Source organism: Orcinus orca, chromosome 17, assembly GCF_937001465.1.
Source record: "Orcinus orca chromosome 17, mOrcOrc1.1, whole genome shotgun sequence".
In the NCBI taxonomy this organism is placed as follows: Eukaryota; Metazoa; Chordata; class Mammalia; order Artiodactyla; family Delphinidae; genus Orcinus; species Orcinus orca.
In genome coordinates, this window is record NC_064575.1 from 357996 (window position 1) to 372796 (window position 14801).

Here is a 14801-nt window from a genome sequence, read left to right on the forward strand (position 1 = left end):
TCTACTGAGACTTAGGCTCCTCCTGGTTTTATTTGTTTTCAAATAGCTAGAGACACATCGCTGACTGGGAGTTTATTTATTTATGTCAGACTCTTCTGAGGTTATCTTTCTGTGTTAAAGTGCCCTCAAAGCAGTAGGACAGATTTATAACAGAAGAGAAATGACAAGCTTAGACGCCAGTTCATCAAACAGTCATTTCGTCTCTCTACTATTAGGAGAACACTACTGAAGAAATAGTAATTCACAGTCATCCTATCCTTACAGTGCCTTCTGATATTTTTCAGAAAGAGCAAGCAGGAAGCACTGCCCTGTTAACCGTGAGTCCTCTTCCAGTGGACAGCAACTTATTTTAAAGTACCATGAATTTGAAAAAAGTCCCTTCAGGTGTAGAGTTAGAGAATGTTCCTTTTGGAATTATAGAAAAAATTTATTTTTATTTTGTTTGGAATATGCGTGTGTGTGAAACCATTATATCCATCTTTAGGTCTCAACATGACCTGTAGCTGTCGACCAGTTTTGTGCTAGACTTAAACTTGTGTAACTCTAAATAGGGTCACCTGAGACAGTTACAGGTTAGACAGAGGGTTAGTCTTGCTTAGCTTTCTTCGCGGTCGGTAGCCGTGCTAGGCTCTAAGGCGGGAGTACCAAGTGAGCAGGGCGCAGGGCACCGCTGCAGGGGGGCGGGCACAGCCGGAGCTGAGGCGGCAGAGCTGGCATTGAGCATCGCGCTCCTCGGAGGCCATCCTCCAGCTCTGCGGCGGCACCTGTTTTACTTGTTGAGCAAAGAGAAGAAATTGGAAGGTAAGCTGCTGCCAGTGGTCGGCGTGTGAGTGCTTTGGGTTTGTGCCTTGTAATACACCTGGGACATATTGAATGAGACTGTGCTCGTGGTGGATTGAAGGCAGGGCAGGCATACCTCAAAAATAAGAAAACAGCATTGAGTTATTCAGATGGAATGCGCCTGCATCGTGGTGGGGGGCTTCTCGTTGCACACGTGAGGCTGTAAACAGAGGCTGGAGGACCTTAGCGCCATTTCACAGGTGAGGAAACGGGACCTCAGAGAGGTTCTTACTGCTGATAGTCATACAGGTGGATGAAAGAAAAACATCACGAGGTATAGAATCCCCAAATGACAGTATTGTAGAGAATACGGGAGCTAAAAGAAAGGGAAGAATATTGAGTTAGAACCAAGCTGTGTTTAGAATACAGCTGACCCAGGGCTTAAGTCATCCTGGAAAGCCACTGCGGGAGCTGTGCATGAAAAGGAACCTTTGGACAGAGGCCATAGCGTTTGGCCTTGGGTTTGAGACAAGGCTTCTGAGATGTCTTTGGGGTACAAAGTTATATTTGGGTATAACTTTTGGGTATAACTGATCATTAGTTTTTTCTAGATTCATTTGCTATAATAATGATCAGGGTCTCCAGTTTACAAATCACATTAAGATAGAAGTAACATTACACTTAGCACCCTAGTGATTCTTTGCTGATGTGTATAAGGCATCTCCTTGGGGAGTCTCTCAGCAGCATGTGTCCTGGTGTGGACCTTTACACCTGCATGTGCAACACGATACAAGAGGAGACACCATCAGAAGACTTAGGCGTATCGCGTAGGTCACCCTTTTCTACTTGAATTCTGCCTGTAACTTCCTGCCCGTCGGTAACTTGGGGCAGCTGTGCAGTGCACAGAGTCAGTCTTGTCCAGAGGCCCGAGCACAGCCAGCGCAGGAGGGAGGTTGAACAGTGAGGGCCGCTGACCTGCCGTCCCCTGCGTTACCTCACCTGCTTTACCTCAGAGACCTCTCTAGCCAGCAGTGAGCTGAAGACTACTCTGATCACTGTGTGTTTTCTACAGTCAGAAATGGCCGTGTCAGAATACATTAAGGCCTGTGCAAAGAGAGACGGCGCTGTCTTATGAGACTCTGCGGCCACGGTGATTCTCCCTTCCTGCCCAGAGCAGGCCAGGTGCCTCCCGAGGAAGCTGTGGTGACTTTTCGGTCTAACTTGGCACCTTGATCGTATCAAGCTAGTGCTCTAGCCGTGTCACTTTTATGAGATCAGTAAGAGCTTGTCTTCTGGCAGATAGCCCAATTTTTGTTAGCTTTGAAATCAAAAGAAATCTGAAGCCTGCCAGTCCTGAAGGGGGTCAGATAGATTCTGTCAAAAGGTTCATATTCTCTGAGCTGTGAAACAGTATCAGAAATACACTTCAGGTTTCAGAAATATAATAAGTAGGAGTCTCCGGTCCGTTGTTCTTCAGGATGACGTCCTTTAACTCAAGCTATTACAGAAAACATTTCTACTTGGTTTCTCAAGGTGTTATAGGTCAGCGTAACCAACACGAGCTGAAGTTTTATAAACCCCTAAATCAAAGGTAACAAAAAACCAGTCCAGAGAACACTCCCTAAACAGTAAGCAAGGCAGTCTGTTCAGAGGCAAAACACACCTTTATCTAGATCCACTGCATATTGAATGAATATTATATAAACGCATGACTAATAAGACCATAGGCTTTTTAGCCCAAAGGGAGCACTGGTTTATACTGATGGAAACTGGGGCCAAGAAAAAGTACGTGGACTCCCTAGTGACCCCCTCCCTCCTGGCAGAGTGGATTCTAGACCGAACGGCCTTGCTCCAGGTCCATGGGGATCGCCATTAAACATTGCCTTTTTTCCTCCTTTCTGTGAAACCTTCACTTCCTTTGTCCTTGAGATATTTAACTTATTTTATCCCTCAGAGACGCACATTCTTTCTAGCCTGTCATTGCAGAAATACTTATTATGGGAGAGTTAGTCTTTTGTGAGGGCGTTGAATTCATAAAAATGGTCATGCATTTGGACAAACGCCTGGAGGGGACAGAACCTTCTTATTTAACTATTTTCTAGTTATCTTGCACTTCAGTTTTATGGAAATTCATTGAGCTGAACTCAGGAAAAATAGGCACATTTTCCTTCCTCTATACCTTGATGTTATTCTCTTTTCATCTTTTGACCCTTCCTTTAGTCTGTTGTCTTAATATTTCTTCTTCTTTTCACTAAGGAAAAAAAAAATCCACCGTTACCCTGGGCCAGATTCTGGGTCTGCATGGTTGACAAAAACAGGCATCATGCTGTGCTCATGGGGCATAGTCTGGTGAGGGTGTCCCACACAAAACAATTGAAAACAAATACATTTATGGTTTTAAGTTGTGGTCAGTGCTCTGGTGAGGAAAAAGTGGGATACTATGAGAGACAAGTGGAGAAGGGAAAGAGTTTACTTTGTGGATTCAAGCGCAGGTGTTCTAAGGCAGTACTATTTAAGTGACACTTGAAAGCTAAGTGGATGTTAGGTGAAAAGCAGATGAAATAGAGGGAGTGCCTTTGAGAGCTCCAAACAGGAGGGAGATGGTGGAGTGGCCAGCGTGCGTGGGCCATGGGCAGGAGCCAGCCCCAAACAAGGTGTACCCATCTGACAGACACTTCAGCTGTGGGATGGAAAGTGGTTTGGGGAAGAGGGGTTGTGGAGCAGGGCCCCAGTGGAAGCAGAGAGGCCGGGAAGAGGCGACTGCTGCATCCAGCACAGCCCAGGCTCCAAGTGTCACGCGGCACCACGGCAAAATGGAGGAACGTTTCTGATGCGTGTGGTGACTTGGTAAGGGATTGAGTGGGGGCAGGGGGGATCGAGTGGGGGCAGGGGGGATCGAGTGGGGGCAGGGGGGATCGAGTGGGGGTAGGGGGGATCGAGTGGGGGCAGGGGGGATCGAGTGGGGGCAGGGGGGATCGAGTGGGGGTGGGGGGAAGGAAATATTAAGACCGATCCTCAGTTTGAGTGCTTGGTTGAGTGATGGGCCATTTACTGAGGTGAGAAAACTGGTTTGGAGGGAAGCTTGGGAATTCAGTTTGGGGCCTGTTTAGTTTGAGATTCCTATGAGACATGCAAGAAAGGATGTCAGATGAAAAGTCTGGATCTACAGATCTCACATTCAGAGAAGATTTTAGGTTGGAAATAAATATTGGGGGGTTTTCAGCCTACAGCTGGTCGGTCTGTATATTTGTATGTGCATTCGTTTTGTTGGCTAATTTGAAGAGGTTACGGTTGTCCATGGTGCTAAGTTCCAAAGGCCCTGGAGGGCCTGTAGTGAGAGGCAGATGCCCCAGCCCTCCTCCCTTTACCCCCTTCACAGCTGTTCTGTCCCAGCTGGAAACTGTCTAAAGCCAGGGCAGTGGATGAGAGCACATTAGGGAAATAGTAGACACAAAAGAAGGAAGAGGTGTAGCGTCAAGATCTAAGGTCCTGTAGCATTAGAGAATGGGTAGAAGAGGGACCACAGAGGAGCCTGGAGAGGAAGGGCTAGTCGTGGCAGGCACTCAGCATGGTGGAGTGCCATGTGTGGTAGAGGGCAGCTGACGGGGTGCCTCAGAGAAGCCTAATAAGGTGACGGATGAAGCCGTGTGAAGTTCCTGGATGACTTTATGCACAGGAGTTGCTGGGGGTGGAGGTGGATGCTAGCTCCCTGGGCACGCAGTGGGTGGGAAGTGGGGAGCGTGGACAGGTTTTGACAGCAAAGTTTTGTTGACGCAGAAGGGAGTGAGAATGCCCAGCATTCAACAGCACAGCAGAACCACAGTGCAGGCATTCTGTCTCTTGCTTCCAATGTTGGGACCAGTTTTCTTTCTTCTTTTTTTTTTTTAATTGAAGTATAGTTGATTTACAATGGTGTTAGTTTCAGGTATACAGCACAGTGATTCAGTTTTGTGTATATATATTCTTTTCCATATTCTTTTCCATTATGGTTTATTACAAGATACTGAATATAGTTCCCTGTGCTCTACAGTAGGTCCTTGTTGTTTATCTATTTTCTCTAGTGGTATGTATCTGTTAATTCCAAATTCCTAATGTTTCCCTCCCCCGCTTTCCCCTTTGGTAACCATAAATTTGTTTTGTATGTCTGTCTGTTTCTGTTTTGTAAATAAGTTCATTTGTATCATTTTTTTTAGATTTCAGTAGAACCAGTGTTCATAGTGGCACTATTTACAATAATCAAGACTTGGAAGCAACCTAAATGTCTGTCAACAGATGAATGGATAAAGAAGGTGTGGTATATGTATACACAATGGAATACTACTCAGCCATAAAATAGAGTGAAATATTGCTATTTGCAGCAACATGGATGGACCTAGAGAATATCATACTAAGTGAAGTAAGTCAGACAGAGAAAGGCAAATACCATTTGTCTTTTGAAAATGCATTGAGGTAGAGGCAGGTCGTCAGTGGAAGGAGCAGAAGGTCTAGATTCAGACTAGTCTTGGTTCAAATGCTGACTCCCCCACTTAGCAGGGAGACTTGGAGCAAATTGTGTTTCCTTATTTCTGAAATTGGAATTATAATACTGTCCATAATACAGGTTCATGATGAGGATTAAATGAGATCACATATGTAAAGCATTTACCACGATGCTTCCCATATACTAATAGCACTCAGAGGGTGGCTCACTAGCTCTTGAAAAGCAAGCGTGAATACTTTAAAATTGTAAAATACTGATAAACAACATTGTACAGTAATAGAAACCTAACATAAGCAAAGAAAAGACATCTAGTTACGAATCAGCATTTGTGTTACTTTTGTGTCTGTTGTCTAGCTGCAGGGGAAGCTTGATTAAAGTGGTTTTACTTCCATGCTTTTGGCCACCCTCACCCTACTCATCAGCAAGGAGTTGAAGCTCATTTACTTTAGAAAACAAACATTTATGTGTATTCATATGTGAACTGTGACCCCTGCCTCTCAGTGATGGAAGTATAGAAGTTCCTCTGTAATAAACACATTTCCAGCAATTGCCCGAGAGCCGCGTCCCGTGTTGGATGGTGCTGTTAACTACAGCTGGTCTAGTTTTGTCTTTTATCTAGAGCAACTAAAGACATCCCAGACTGCTGATGGTGGAAATGCAGAATGAGGAACTAGCAGGTAGTGGGTGGGATGATTCGAGCCCTTTGTTTGTGTTTGGACAGTAGAGAACGATTCTTGTCTCCAGCTTGCCAGGGCTCTGTTGAAAAGAAAGTCATCAGCTGTGTGCTCACCAGCTAGGTCTCCAGCTCTTATGAACTTTCACTTTCTTCCTGTTACCTGGTTGGATGATATGCTGGATTCATGTCTCTTGTGTGTGTGTATCAAGATGGAATGGTGTGGTGTTCTTCCTCCAGAACAGCAGTTATACATGTCAGCGGTGGAAGAGCCCAAAGGGAGGACGACAGTTCCTGCTCATCAGAGGCACACAGGCCACCCCACCTGCCCTCCTTTTGTGCCTGCCACACCCACCAGACTGTGCAGTGATTGCATTGATTGACCCGCTCAGCATCACATTTCTAAGGTTGTGATTTTACTTGTACTTTATTTCTTCATATTGTAGAAAAATTGGAATCACTCCTCTTCAATGATTTGAGTATTTTTATCGTGATGCAAAGGTATTTTAAGAGGAGAGCATCATTTTTTTAACGTGTCCTCATAAATGATGTCATAGCCCATTCCTCAGGTTTTTCTTAAGGTTTTTCTTGTTAGTCATTAACTCTGTGTTCATGAGTCTTAAATAAACCCTTTAATCTCAGCTTCCCAGCTCTTAACTTTTGCTTATTTCCTCACTAAAATACCTCTTTTGTGATATCCCAAGGTCATTCAGCCCCATTTTCTTCTCAGTCCTCTCTTATCGCTGGTAATTCTGCTAATTGACATCCAGATCTTTTACATTCTTTGCCGTTCCTCCTGTCCACATTCTGAATTACTGTGAGGGGTAAAAATAGCATCAAGTCCATGGAATTACAGTTCTAGTCCTAGCTGTTCTTTAATGCGTACACAAACAGCTGTCAAAATTGGAAGTTGAAAAGAAGCTGAAAGAATCTGTCTTACTTCTACCTCTTTTTTAAAGAGCTTTATCAATACATAATTCACATGCTGTAAAAATTCACCCTTTTAAAGTGTACAGGTCAACAGTTTTTATTATATTTACAGAGTTGTTCAATCATGACCATATTCTAATGTTAGAACATTTTTGTGACCTCAAAAAGAAACTCCATACCAATTGGCTGCTGACTCCCCTTCTCCATGGCAACCACTACTCTGCTTTCTGTCTCTGGATTTATCTGTTTTGGAATAGTGCTGCTATGAACATTTGTGTCCAAGTTTTTTCTGTGGATGTAATTTTTCAGTTTTCTTGAGTATATATCTAGGAGTGGAATTGCTGGGTCATATGGTAACTCCTTTCTTTTTTAATTCTTTGAGGAATTAAAGTGTTTTCCAAAGAAACTGCACCATTTTACATTCCCACCAGCAATGTATGAGGGCTCCAATTTCTCCACGTCCTCTCAACACTTGTGATTGTCTTTTTTATTCTAGCCATCCTAGTGGATATGAAGTAGTATCTCATTGTGGCTGTGATTTACATTTCCCTAAGGATTAATGATGTTGAGCATCTTCTCATATGCTTCTTGGCCATTTGCATACTTCTTTGGAGAAATGCCTGTTTAAGTCCTTTGCCCATTTTCTTAACTGGGTTATTTGTCCTTTTTTGTTGAATTATAAGAGTTCTTTATTCTCATATATATGAGGTATGAGTCTCATATATGATTTGCACATATAAGTCTCGTCATATATATGATTTGCAAATATTAATTCTGTAGTGGGTTTTTTTTCACTTTTTTTTATAGTGTTCTTTGAAGCACAAAGGTTTATAATTTTGGCGATGTCCAATTTATCTTTTTGTTCATTTGGTTGCTTGTGTCATATCTAAGCAACTGGTGTCATATCTAAGAAACTGTTTGGTGTCATATCTAAGAAATTGCCTAATCCAAGGTTATGAAGGTTTACTCCTGTATTTTCTTCAGAGTTTTATAGTTTTTACGCTTACATTTAGGTCTGTAGTCCATTTGAGAAATTTTTGTGTATGATGTAAGGCGGGGGTCCAGCCTCATTTTATTATTATTATTTTTTTATGCAGTACGCGGGCCTCTCACTGTTGTGGCCTGTCCCGTTGCGGAGCACAGGCTCTGGACGCGCAGTCTCAGCGGCCATGGCTCACAGGCCCAGCCGCTCCACGGCATGTGGGATCTTCCCGGACCGGGGCACGAACCTGTGTCCCCTGCATCGGCAGGCAGACTCTCAACCACTGTGCCGCCAGGGAGGCCCTCCAGCCTCATTTTTACATGTGTGTATCCAGTTGTCCTAGCACTGTTTGCTAAAATGACTACTCTTTCTCCATGGAATTTTCTTGGCACCCTTGTCAAAAATCAATTGACCATACATAGAAGTGTTTTGACTCTCAGTTCTCCTCTATTGCTCTATCTGCATGTCTTTATGCCAGCACCACAATGATCTTAATTATCAATGCTATACCTTTATAGTATGTTTGGAAATCAGGGAGTGTGAGTCCTCTAACTTTATTTTTTCCAAGATTATGTTTGGAATTGTGAGCCTTTTATATTAACACATGAATTTTAGAATCAGCTTGTTAATTTTTATTTATTTTGCAGTAAACAAACTGGGATTTTGATAGAGATTGTGTTGAATGTGTATGTCAATTTGAAGAGAATTGCTGTCTTATCAATACTTAGTCTTTGGATCCATAAACAAGGGATGTCTTCTCATTTAATTAGATCTTTAATTTCTTTCATCAGTGCTTTGTAGCTTTCAGCCTGCAAATCTTGCATTTCTTTTGTTAAATTTATACCTATTCTCTTTTTTTATGCTATTGTAAATGCAGTTGCTTCCTTAATTTCACTTCTGATTGTTTATTGCTAATGTGTAGATACGCAAGTGATTTTTATATATTGGCCTGTGTTCTAAAGTCTTGTTGAATTTGCTGTATTCGCTCTCATAGTCTTTTAGTGGATTCCTTAGGATTTTTCACACATAAAATCATGCAGTCTTCAGATAAAGATAGTTTTACTTCAAGATAGTTTTACTTCTTCATTTCCAATCTGGTTGTATCTTATTTCTTTTTCTTTCTTAATTGTCCTGGAAGCGCTTTTAATTGTCTTGAGGCAGAAAAATAGAAATGGCTATTTGAAGCTGTGGTGTTTTCACAGTAGCTCATCTTCCTACCCATTTTCCTCAGTCTCTTGAGGTCCTGTGCGGACTTCACTACCATCTTACACCACTTGCCTTGTGAAGTCTCTCTTGATTTCCCCCGTAGAAATAGCCTCTTCTTCAATGTGGTAGGATGAAAAAAAACCAAATTTTGGAAGCAGACAAACTTGGGTTTGAATCTGAACTCTGCCACCTGCTAGCTCTATGTTCTTGGTTAGAGATCGGTAGGCAGGTAGATAGGTAGGCAGATAGATAGGTAGGTAGATAGGTAATCTTAACTCTCTTCATTTTCGTAACAGCCCCATGCAGTTAGCACCGTCACTGTCAGCCTTGCATGGTTGTTTTGAAGATTCAGTGAGATAACATTTATAAAATGCTTGATGCCAAGTAGACACTCTTAACACTATTTGCTTTATGATTATTATGGTCATTTGTATTGTGGTTAGTTATAGAGGTGTCAGTCTTTAAGGTTGTCAGCTCCTTGCAGGTAGGGGTTACGTGTAGGAGTATTTATTATTGCATCTTGTGCAAATATTGTGCCTATTATATATCCCTAAATATAGTTCAGTTTGATGTATTTCTTTTTGGTATTTATGGTAGTTTGTCTTTGTGTATCATTTCTCCCCTTCTAGATGAAACAAAGTGGATCCATTTTCCTACGCTTTATCTCTTTTTTAAGCTTTTATCATTTTATTGGTCTGGTATCAGGTTACAGCTAGCTGATTGAAATTTGAAAGGTTTCAGAGTAAAATCAGAGCTGTGGATGATCTGAAAGCAGTATGTTCATGTTCTTTAAACACTGTGTAATACCAACCCCTATCATTGATCCAATTCATATTTGCTTATGAGATTATTTAATGCATATTTAATGAGCTTATTGATAGTATGAAATGGCAATGAAAGTTCCCTTGTTCTTTTTTTATGTATTAAACCAGTGATACACTTGAAAAAATCAAAAGGAATGGCAACAGCCTAGTGATGTGAGTACAGAAAATTATGAAAATAAAATTTTCATAACAGTATGAAGATAGCAAGAGTAATTTTCCAGATTCACAGCCAGATGACTATGCTGTGTGTATCCATAGTTCTGAGTTTGCATCTTAATCTGGCCTTGGTGATTTTCCAGCACCTGTTATCCATCAAGATCAAGAATGGTTTCAAGGTGGCCCTATATAAAAGGCATGGAATTTTCTGCCTGTTTCTGACCTCCTTTGCCTGGAAACTTTTGTTCCTAAAAGCGTCTGGAGACCTCTAATGGTCTGCACCGCCACCCTCCCGTGCCTGCAGCTGTGACCTGGAGCAGTACTGTGGTCACACTAGAACTTTCCTATGAGTCAGGTTGCGGCTCTAATGTGTGCTCTGAGACGACAGCACAGAGCAGAGCCACGGGAGACAGTGACAGCCTGCAGCTTGGGGGGAGGGCGGCGGTGGTAGGCAGCCAAATGCAAGCACTGAGCACCACGTGCCTCGGCAGCCAAAGATGCGCAGACGGGTGAGGTCAAGAGTGAGAGCCAGCTGGGCTGCCGCAGTTCGCTGCCCCTTTCTCCCTGTTCGCGTCTGTCACGTGGACCTGTCTGCCCTGCCTCCCGGCTGCTGCTGGACCCAGAGCTGCTTGGGGCAGCCAGCTGGCAGTCTTGGCAGGCTTACCCTCGTTGTGCTCATTGCTTGGCCCTGAAGTTCTAATTAGCTTGAGCCTCATCAGCCCCATGTGCCACAGAAAATTGCAGCAAACATATCCTCCAAAACCATTCTTTGGAGGAGAGACTGTGATACCTGAACAGGGACCCTTGTTTCTTCCAGACCATTGGCCTGGCAGCGATATCAGTGTTCTGAACCTTCACCCAGAAAGAGAGGGACAGATGCAAGGGCATCTAGACAGGTGCTTGTCGTATAGTGAGGATGATGGCCAGGTGTTGTGCATTCTCTAGTACTTGTCAGTGCTTTCAGAAGCAGCCCATACATACCGTTTTTGAATGTCGCTTCTCTCGTTTAACCATCTGAGGTCAAGGACTGTGACTCATCTGGTTTTGGTACAGGACCACGAAGGTAGTGGACACACAGCAGTACGTGTGGATGGGGAAACGGAGTGGCGGGTGGGGACCTGAGGACATAGTGTGTGGTTATGTCCCCTTCCTTACTCAGGACTCACCAGGCTGTGGGGAGGTACCACATGTGCTGTCATTCCTCTAAGGAGACCGACAGGGAGGCTGGTGAGGTCAGAATCGCCAGGAACTCTGTGCTTTAAGAAAGATGGAAGGTGAGACGCTTGGACTCCGGGCCCCTGCAGGGTGGTCAGCGAGTGTAAAGGAGCAGGCGGAGGGCAAAGCAGAAGGGCCCTCAGGGAGGAGGCAAGGCGGGAATAAGAGCTGCGCTGGGGCGAGAATGTCCATAAAGAGAGAAAGAGTCCAGTTGAGAACGACTGAAAGGTTTCAAAGCATTTGTTACAATTCCTACAGCGCTAAGGGAAATCAAGAAGAAATCAAGCAGCCACAGGTAGAAGATGAAAGGATGAAAACAGTATTTAACTAAATGAAACTTAATTAGCTGAGGAGGAAGGGACCCATGATATGAATTAAAGAAAGAAGAAAGTCTGCATTGTGCAGGGAAAGCTGGCGGGGTAAGGTGTCCCTGGTCTGGAGTAGCTCTGATTGTCTCACAGATGCTCTGTGGGGTCCTCGGCTGTGTCCTGGCCTGTCCCTCCTCTCTCTGCTGTGGAATCTGAATGCAGGTGTCAGAAGTTCCTGCAGGAGGGGACGAGCAGAGAGGACCAGGCTGGTTAAATGTTGGGGAGTGGAAAGAGAAGAGCGAAATAAGCGCCAGATTTCCCGATGTCTCACCACTTACACAGCCTTTTGGAAAACTAAGAGGCGGCTTAGGCAGCTTTGCCCACGAATAAGTGACAGTGGAACGCTGGCTGTGCAGGAGAACCACAGGCATTCTTGGAAGGCCTGTCTTTCTGTGAGCTGTAGAGAAGTGGAAAACTGCAGTGACGGCAGAGACACCAGAAAAAGTTCCCTTTAAATCTTTTGCAAGCAAGTAATTCCAATTTTTATTCTGCTCATTAAGGCATCATCTTCTCTTCAGAAAAGATGAGAACGAGAGATTTCGTACGATGATGTACTTTGCACACCAGGGTTACTACATTTTGGGTAGCAAGTGCATTCATCGTGGTAGACTATCTGCCAATGTTCGTTTATGTTTAAATTTTGAATTTCTTCCAGGTGCTTCCTAAAGAAGAGTATCTGGTCTGTTTTGGAGGGTGGGTGGAAAGTAGGAGAGAGACTGACCCAAGGATTGAGGTGCAGCAATGACGCCCCATCCCAGGGGGCTGTCTGCCTTTTTTCCTGGCCATGTGACATCTGCAACTCTCCTGTCCCTTCTGGTTGGAGAGAGCACGCTCAGTTAACATTTAGTAAAAACAACACAAAGAGTGCATATTTGCATAGGGACATGCATAAATGCCCCCGTAATAAACAGACTACCTGGAAGTTTACATGAGGAGAGGCTGTTTCCATCACTGCCTGGGGAGGAATTTGACATTGTGGGACCGGTACCCTGAATGCCTGTTAGAACAGGTGGATTTTGTGTGTGCACATCACCTTTTCTTTGAAAAGTTTTTTTGATTAAGGCGAAATTCACATAACATAAAATTAACCATTTTAAAGTGTACAACTCAGTGATATTTAGTACATTCACAGTGTTGTGCAGCCACTGTTTCTATTTAGTTCCAACACATTTTTTTTTAACGCAGATGGAAACCCTGCACCCATTAGCGGTCCCTCCCCGTAAACCTCCCCAACCCGGCCAGCCCCTGGCAACTGCAGGTCTGCTTTCTGTCTCTCCATCTCTACCTGTTCTGGACATTTCATGTAAATGGAGTCATACAGTGTGTGGATTTTTGTGTCTGGTGTCTTTCACTCAGCATCATGTTTTCAAAGTTTGTCCATGATGGAGCCTTTGTCAGTGCTTCTTTCCTTTTTATGGCTGAATAATATTCCATTGTATAGATATATCAAATTTCATTTATCCATTCATCAGCTGATGGGCATTTGGGTTGTTTCCACTTTGGGCTATTATGAATGATGCTGCTGTGAACATCTTTCTAGAAGTCTTTCTGTGAACACGTTTTCATTTTTCTTGGGTATATCCCTAGGAGTTGAATTGCTGGGTTATATGGTAATTCTATGTTTAACTTTTTGAGGAACCACCAGAATATTCTCTGCAGCAGATGCACCATTTCATATTCCCTCCAGCTACGTATCAGGGCTGCAATTTCTCCACATCCTCCCTGACACTTGTTATTTTCTTTCTTTTAATAACAACTGTTTTAACTAGTGTGAAGAGATATTTTTACTTCTTCCTTTGCAATGTATTTGTCATTTGTTTCTCGTTCTTACCTAATTGCTCTGGGTAGAATTTCCAGTACGGCCTTAAACGCAGACAGCAGGAGAAGGTATCTTCATCGTGTTCCTGATCTTAGGGGAACTTCATCTTGCGCCACCAAGTCTGATGTTGTCTGTGGATTTTTCACGTATGTCCCGTGTCAGGTTGAGGAAGTTCCCTTCTGTTCCTAGTTTGTTGAGTGCTTTTATCATAAAAGAGTGTCGGATTTTGTCAAATGCTTTTTCTGCACAGCCTAATCCAACTTTTTTGGGATTACACATCATACGGTTAGGGATCAGAGAAGTTTACTAACATGGTGATTCTTAGTAGAGAAGGTGTTGTAACCAAATTATTAAAATAATTGCTTTGAGTCACCAGGTTATGGGACTACTTCTATTCCACTTGATCCTTCTTGGCAATAATCTTCTCTGTAATAGGAGTTTACAAACATGCACTTATCGTTGCTTTTTTAAAAATTGATTTTAATATACTTTTTATTTTAGAATAGTTTTAGATTTACAAAGATAATACAGAGAGTTCCACATACCCCATACCCAGTTTCCCCTATTTTTTTATTCAAGTATAGTTGATTGATAATATTGTATAAGTTTCAGGTGTGATTTCCCCTATCTTTAACATCATATATTATTATGATACAGTATCACATTTATTGAATCAATATTGATACTATTATTATCAACTGAAACTTATACTTTATTCACATTTCTTCAGATTTTCCCTAATGTCCTTTTTCTGTTCTAGGGTCCCATCCGCAGACCATACTACATTTAGTCGTCATGTCTTCTTAGGCTACTTTGGACTGTCAGTTTCATAGATCTGCTTTCTTTTGGTGACCTTGCCAGTTGTGAGGATTACTGGCTAGGTATTTTGTAGAATATCCCTTAATTTGTGTTTTTCTGATATTTAGGGTGGTATGAGTTTGGGGGAGGAAGATCACAGGTGAAGAGCCATTTTCGCCACATCATGCCAAGGGCACGTCCCGTCAGCACGACTTATCTCTGCTCTTGCTGACTTGATTACTGGTTAAGGTAGTGTTTATCAGGTCTCTACACTGTAACGTTACTTTTTAAAAAATTAACTTACGTTTTAACTCCTGTTCGATAATGTCCTGGGGACAGAGCTAGAGCATTCACTGTACGTCCCTTGGTATCTAAGGGAGTCTGAAGCAAGAGCATTTGTGACTTTGACAAGCTCAGGGCAGAGTGATGTACGAGCAAGATTCCCGAGTTGTCTTTGAAGTCATTTATTATTCGTGTTCACTTCTGCATCGAAGGTACAGAGTTGGGATTCTTCGCCCACAAACATAGTTGTATGGTGAGAAGAGCATTACTCTGGCCGTCAGAAGACCC

The 14801-nt window shown here is 42.9% G+C and overlaps 1 protein-coding gene across 15 annotated transcripts in view; it reads left to right on the top strand.

Moving 5' to 3' along the window:
* Positions 1 to 14801, top strand: part of SPIDR (scaffold protein involved in DNA repair) — a 353215-nt gene that overhangs the window by 253486 nt on the left and 84928 nt on the right. The window lies entirely within an intron of this gene.